The 8,086-nt window shown below is 37.5% G+C and overlaps 1 protein-coding gene across 3 annotated transcripts in view; it reads left to right on the top strand.

The window, feature by feature from the left end:
- LOC108764124 (uncharacterized) overlaps positions 1 to 8,086 on the top strand; it is a 51,129-nt gene that overhangs the window by 21,639 nt on the left and 21,404 nt on the right. The gene's annotated exons all lie outside the window — the stretch shown is intronic.

Genomic DNA, 8,086 nt, shown 5'->3' with positions numbered 1-8,086 from the left:
CTGCTTCACGCTTTTCGCGACATGCGGTCGAGTGTTATCATGCAACAAAATGACTTTGCGTCGATTGTTGGCTACGGATGATCTTTTTTGCATCAATTTATCACTCAATCGGCCTTTGAAGTAATATTTAACTGTTTCGACAACTCTAAAAGCGTTTGAGCTGGATTTTCATCAAGCAATTCTTGCAGCTCGACATCTTCAAATTTTTTCGGCTGTCCTGGACGTTTTTTGTCTCTCACATCAAAATCACCGTTTCGGAAGCGTTCAAACCAAACTCTACATGTTCTTTCCGATGGAGTTTCATCACCACACACTTCGGATAATAAGCGATGCGCTTCAGCTGCGGTTTTCTTGAGGTCGAAGTAGTGAAGAAGCACATGTCGGAAAAACAGCTTATCGCGATTCATTTTCAATCGATTGGCGTCGAGAAATCTAACCTGGGAGGATTGAATCACTTTCAGCGATGTCTAAACTACAAAAGACATATGACTTCATCGTCGAAACTCGCCAGCGTTGGAACCAGAACCCTCTAGTAGCGAGCGGTAGGAATTAAGTTTAACATCTAATACTTTATTCGATTCAGAGGTCAAAAATAAAAAAAATCCAACTGTAAAGCCGAAGATTAATTATGTATCCAATTAATTATATTCCGATATACATTTTCAATGTTCTCAAGACAAAACACAATAAAAGACCGTCTGCTCTGTTCTCCCAATTTTTTATGTGTCACGTTGCAATCTACAGAAACATGCTCGCTAAATACAGTCGTTTCGCGGAACAAACTTTCCTCGCGTTAATTAGATCGCAAAAAAGCCCGCTAATTCCAGGGTTAAGTTCCACCGTTCTCTTTTATCCCTGCAGAGATAAACGTAGAATGGAAAACTGACGCTTCTTCCGACTTTGGCGCAGTTAAAGTGACCGGGCTTCTCGTTGCAACTTACAATGGTCGCTCCCCGTCTCCCCTGGTAAAGATACGTTTCGATTTCGTTTTTAGTTCCACCGCATTGAAAGATTCAACCAGCCTCCTCTGATGCCTCATCGCCGAACAGCTCGACGAGGAAATTGAGAAGACGCCGTAGGATAGCTATGAGACATATTGGAATTCCAGAATTCACTATCCTATCCCCTATATTCATCTCTCCCCTTTCTCCCTCTCTCTGTCTCTCTCTTCGTCTTCTTCTCTCCTTAGATTTTTCGTTTCGTCTTTTACGGTGGAAACTACCTGCACCGTTTCGCTACCCGCAGCCTGTTTCGGAACTGGGGCAACGCCGAAGATGTCGTCGTACGTGATTGAATATCGATTATGTGTCGAGTCCCCGCCGCTCTGCCTAGGTACCCACAGTTAGCCGAGGATGTAGCACAGGGATGAGAATGACAAGGATCGAGAAAAGAGAGAGATTGGGAGCCGAACGAGCCGTGAACTCGCTCCTCATTCACGTTAGTTTGAGCGGTTTTCCGGAATCTTAACGATAAAGTCGGGCTGCACCTTCTCCGATCGATTGGATCAGCTCTCTTTTTTCCTCGGCAGTTCGCTGTGCAGCCGTGGGTTGATTCCCCGTAACTGCAAGACGTTTATTTACTTTATCATAGAATTATCGAATGGCAGTGAACGTATCTTACAACACGAGGTGGAGGGAGGAATACGTATTTGATCGTATAATTCGTTTAATCCACACGGTACACTCGATATATTTTCGAGACTTCTAAAAAAAGTTCCCAAAAAGAAGAAAGAAGTCATATAGTAGATTGCTCTAAGGATTCAATATTTGTTTAATATTGCCTTCTGTCTCGCATTCTGTCTGATATTCTGTTTTTCTGAACTCAAATCTCGTGTCGATCGACTCGATATCACTTTAACGTCGACGAAGTCTTTTCTCTGACCATTCGCCATCGAGTGCCAGCTGGCGTTACTGTAATCCTTCCTAGCGATTGCCGTTGTGTTCTATTGTAATGTTTTAAAGATCGCCATGTTTTCTGCAAATATATATGTAACATCTATATATGTAATTCAATTTATTTCTATATGTGTTTCATTCAATGTTACTCTTGTCACGACGAATTATAGATATATTTCGTAACTGAATTGTTTTTTATTTTCCACAGTTATTAATTTTTATTCATTTTTAGTATCGTTTTTTTTTTTCTAAAAGTAATACAATTTTATCCCTGCAATTTTTTCCTGTCAGTAATATCCATTCAATTTTCTCGTTTTTTTCATTGAATTATTATACGGTTGGCATTGCTATGCGTTTGCTTTCATTTACGGTGTCTCACGTTCGTTTCTTTTTTTTCCGATAGCTGCACGTGATTTTTCCCTTCTCGTTATTTCCTATGTCGCAACATGCAAACACGCTGAAAGGAGGACTAGATAAAACACGATCCTACCCACATGGAGTCTCGAGGTAGGCGCAACTGCAAAGGAAAATATTGACTTTTCCGTGAAAGTCGCTCAGGAATCTGCGCTACGCTATACTTATAGCGAGCTAAAATGCGTGACGGCTTCAGTTTTGCATTTATTGCATCGTGTAAAGGGGAGAAAGAGAGAGAAGGGAAGCGAGAGAAAGAGAGAGGAGAGAGAGCTTCTTCGGAATTTTCGCTGCGCGATAATGACGGAAGTTACCTCTAGATTCATATATTTTCCTTTGAATTTGCTATTACAATTGTATCCCAGTTTCACGAGTGATTGAGCCGTTCAATAATTCCTATGCTTTATATTCACAAACTCGCCTATATTATTTATTCAGCTGTGACCGCGTTGTTACTATTATATTTACTTTCATTTATTTTACTGCACTGCGGTTTTTCTACGTGGACCGTTTATCCTTCATCTGATAACCAAATGGAGGTTTTATTTTTTTCAATTTACTATTGATATAACATCGTGATTCAACTAATGATTCATTCTCGATGTATCTTCTGTTTTAATCATGAATTGTCATTAGGTATATGATAGATGATGTCCCAGAAATCAATCTCTTTTCTTACAGATTCTGCGGCAAACATACAATTTAGTATTTTCTTGAAAAATACTAAATAAAGTATATTATTCTCTGATTTACAATGGAATACTTTATTAAGATATCCAATTGAAAATTAAGAAAACAATATTTTATTTAGTATTTTCCAAATGAAGGTAACCAATTAAAAATTAAGAAAATTAATTTTTAATTGAATGCCTTTGTAAGGTATCTAATTAAAAATTGTGATGTTATTTTATTTATGATTTTCCAAAAAAATACTAAATATCTGTCCGGTATTTAATCATTTTCCCAGAACGCTGGATAAAAATTCTATTGATTTGATTCAAATTAATAAAAAAATTTGTTGTAATCATCTTTTCCTAGTTCTATACCGTAACTATAGTAAAAAATGTTACCTTTGTCTTCAAAGTCCGCTATCTTATAAAATACAACTTTGGTATTCATAATTTAAATAAACCGTGTGATTTCTAGAATATTTTGTATGTATAGACTTTGCTCGTGATTCTTAATCATCTCTCGTCCCGTCTTTACTTTCGTGATTTGGTTTTCGCCAAATTTTATGGATTTTCCCAGTCTTCTTCTTTGTAATCTCGTTTAAAATCTCTTGCGACTTCTGCGTATTAATTTGCATTTTTCTCCGTAGAAATATTGTTCTTAAACCACAGTCAAGTCAAACCAACATTCTGAAATAATGATCAGTGACTAAAAAATAATTATCTTAAAAAATATCAAGGAATGTATGTTCTTTTATACAATTTGAATATATAAATATATAATAGCCATCAAAAATTTCCGGCCAACATACAATTTTACTATCATTTTTATCAATCTAGTTTTCTCAATTTATATTGTAAGTTAATAAAATTCTTGTTATGCTCAACTATTATATATAAGAACATGATACACATATAAAACATCTAAAAGGAATATACATCTTAAAAGTTCTGCAATCGATTGCGACGCCTTCATATTTCGCAGCTCCCAATTTACTCCAACTCTAGGCACCGATATTGCGATATCGGGAAATTGCACTAATCATAAGGCGCGTAAACTTCCCGGACAAATAGAGCAAATGAAGAAACCACGTGCGCGTAAAAGATCACTCGAGGACGATAACGAGGTGCGAAAGTAAGATCGGCACGAGCTTCATCATCCCCCGCTTCGCTCCTCTCGATGACGAGAAGATATAAAGACGAGAGCACCTACAGAACGAGGTGGTCCGTCTGACTGTGGAAATAAGAAATGTCATTAAAGTTTCTCCCGATCCTGCGTGTCGATCCTTTTTTCCTCGGGCGGACCGACCGACCCGCGTGTTCGAGAGTTGCCGATCGCTCTTGCTCAACCCCTATTCTCCGCGACCTCCACGACTCCCATCTCCTTTCGAGTTTCTTCTGATTATTCCTTATTCTTTAGGAGAACGGTTGGAAGCGACGGGGAGCAGTGGCTCTGGTAGTTATCTGCATTGGAAATTCAGGACCTGGGAAGAAGAAAAGGTTGGTTAAGGTGGTGACCGCCAACGCGCGAGAGATCTTCTCTTTAGTTTTTCCTTTTTTCTTTAATTTCTTCCACTTCTCACCGAGCAAGCCGCGGAGTTTCTAATTGCGAGGTCCGATTGGTTATTCCGAGTGCTGCTCGGGTGCGGAGGCGATACTCGCCTTTCTTTGCCAGTAGGATAGACAGAGAACGATGAAGCGCTGGGCGCCGAGTACCTTTCTTTCGTTGCGCTCTTCTTCTTCTTGCCTCTTTACAGCTTCGCACGTGCTCCGATTACGACCCGAATATCCATGAATATTGCGCAATCCTTTGAAAAACTTCGTTACGGGTTATATCTCGGTCTTTCTGAGCGGAAAATGTATTACCGAATGGATAAAATATGGATGGAACTCGAACAATAAATTTATGCAAAGGCTCTATAGTGGCCTCTTTAGACGAGATGCCTTGATTTTATTCTCGGCACAAACGTCGGATTAATTTCGGGACAAACATTGCCGAAAACCGGCTTGGTCTCATCGAGAAATCTTCTTTCAGTGATTTTCGCTGATAAAAAATTGTCTCCGGACAGGAACGTAATTGGAAAATTTGTGTCAAATTTAATACACAATGAATATGTTAAAAAATAACACAAATACTATATAAAAATTAACATGAAAAATGTTACACTGATACAATTTGGAAAAACTTTGTGGAAATATTTTTTAAATAAAATTAACATTTGTAATATGTTAATTTTATTACATTTTTGTGATATATTTTATCTTTTATTAATCTTTTATTCATTTTTTGTTTATTTATCTTAGATATTTAGGTTTTAAAACTATTATTTTTAGAATTTAGATTTTAAAACTATGATTTTTATGTTATTTGTTTATTTACATTATTTACACACGGAAGAGATGATTTTATAGAAATATTTGAAAACAGCTAGATACAGATCTGAAAATAATGTTGTTGAATCATCAAAATAATTATACGTATAGGACACTCAAACTGATTGCTAGAATGTCCAAATTTTTATGCAACACTACTCGTCATGCTTTCCTATGTAGGTACCTAATTTTGATGGTCTAATAAAATTTTTCAAATTTGTATAATCTATAACTAAATTTTTAGATAAAATCGTTCTTTTCGTGCATGAATTGTTTTTTTTTTTAACACTAGGAAATGTTAAATATCAATTTTAAACAAATTATGGTACACAATTTACACAAGTTATTTAAATTACATAAAAATTTCACAAAGATCGATTTTACAAAAATGTTATTTACTGTACAGCTGGTAAACGGATGCGAGATAAAATCAAAGAATAAAATAAAATCATCGATAATTCACTTTCAAATTCTATGCGTGATGAGAGAGAGACTTTACTCGCACGAATTAAGTTTCATTTTCCAAAGTGCACGGAGGGTGGTGGAGGATAGAATTAGAGCTCGCGCTTAAGAATCACGTACAAAATCACGGCTTCGATCGCGCGCTACGGTAAATAATTTGATTTAACGGCGTCATCTTTTCCACGGCGTCCGCATGTCTCTCGTGACATTTTCCATCCGCCTCCCTAGATACGCGCCCCCACGACTGCTCTTCTTATTTCCGTATCTAATAATCCGGCGTACGTGGCCGTCGTCCGTCGCAACTCCCGACACGCAACAGGACGGTAGAACTCGTTCGTTGTAATATGGCACGACTCCATGAATAATAATGTTTAATTCGTCGCGAGATGCGGAAAGGGGATGTACGCGTGCACCCCCTGATTGCGTCAAATGAAGCGCGTCGACTGTGACCTAAACGCGAAATTCATGCTGCTGCTGTTTCTGCTACGACGGATAAATCCGCGTCGACTCTGCGAATGCGCGGGTATTGAGTTATTTCTAAGATTTCTTTCGCCTTTGCCGCGTTCCATTTCCATGCTATTGTGTAAGCGCCATCAGTAGCGCGCCGCGGGCGCCTGAAAGCGGCAATAATACGAATAGCGAGAGCGCAAGGAACGCTAAAGAATAAATATCGGGGATGAAAAATTTATCGTGGCAATTCGTTCTTCAAGTAGAACGGATTCCTAATGCAGCATACATCTCGGGACGGCATTTTTAGAGCATCGCGTGTATTGAGTGAAGTTTGTAGAAAATTTTTGAAAGGTGCATGTTACGTCAAAAGTGGTAGAAAAAATGTACAGGGTGTACATTTGAATGAACTTCCGATATTTTAAAATGTTGCAAAATAAAAACAAACGCATAACTTCTAGGTATATTTTTTTGTAAAGAATAACTTTTAGAAAAGGAAAGTTTCTTACAAAAAATTAACAGACTTTTACGTGAGCGCCTTCAGTGGCACGAAGGATATTGAGTCGGTATTTCTACTTCGCACTAAGTACGCTGCAACATGCCATTAGTTATGATGGCGGTCCACAGTTCGGTTGCACAAAACATTTACATTCGGCACCTTGGTGGAGTAAATTATGTCTTTGATACAAGGGAGACCAGAGCATAAGGGGCAAGTTGCGGTCCATTTATATATTTATGGCGAAAGAAACAATAGAAAAGCCATCACAAAATATTCATTGTATAATATAGAAACATTTCTCCTTAAGTTTCATTTTAATCAAAGTAAGTTTTTCAATAAAAAGAGAGAAAATCTGATTCAAAAGGGAGTAAAGTAAATTTTTGAGCTTTCATAATTTCGCATTAATGTTTTCGAATTTGAGAAAGTAAATCTAAGTGACGTTTTATTAATTAAAAGAAATGATATAACAAATTATTGTTATTTTAAGTAATAACGGTAATCTGTAACAATACGACAGAATTGATTTTACTTTAGCTTACAATATTCTGTTATAATAAAATAATAAAAATTAGAGACTTATATAAGGATAGAGATATTGGCTTATATATAAAAAATGCTTAACTTGTTACCGCGCATGTTACATAAATGTGAACATTTGTGTGAATATTTAACTCTGACAAAACCGAGGGGATAACCACTCAAAAAATAGGTGTACACCTGGATTTCGGACTTCACTGGAATTCATTGGACTTCATCGGAATTCATGAATTCATCAGACTTCGTTTGACTTCACCAGACTTCACCGGACTTCACCGGACTTCACCGAACTTCACCGGACTTCACCGGACTTCATCGGACTTCATCGGACTTCTGACAGAGTGTACACCGGAATTCAAGAGTAGTTACCCCCTCGGACAAAACACTATATTCAATGTTTCTATATTAATGTAAACTACAATTAAAATAGTCTATATTTTTTTTATGTAACACCATTTTGCTATTTGATCGTCACAGAACAACTTTAAAAGGTACATATCTGCGATACGTTCTATTACGTTTTTATTAATTTAATATTATTTTGTATTATTTCAAAATATCAAAAGTCCATTGTATAAACCCTACATTATGAAAGACGCAGCTGAAAAGGAGCGCTTACAAAATTGCGGTGTCCACTTTTGGTGAACGTGTATCAGGTTGGTTGGTTTCCCGGTATCCCCGGCGCGGGCGTCGCGATTAATTTAACCGGCGGGTGGGCTCGGTCGCGGTATGATAATTAAAATTTGTTGTCGAATGGCAGTAGCGCGTTCCAATCTCGCCGGACGGGTTCGCCG

This window comes from Trachymyrmex cornetzi, unplaced genomic scaffold, assembly GCF_001594075.2.
Source record: "Trachymyrmex cornetzi isolate Tcor2-1 unplaced genomic scaffold, Tcor1.1 scaffold393, whole genome shotgun sequence".
Taxonomy (NCBI): domain Eukaryota; kingdom Metazoa; phylum Arthropoda; class Insecta; order Hymenoptera; family Formicidae; genus Trachymyrmex; species Trachymyrmex cornetzi.
Note: the sequence above shows the minus strand (reverse complement) of the source record. Positions and strands in the feature narration are given on the sequence as shown.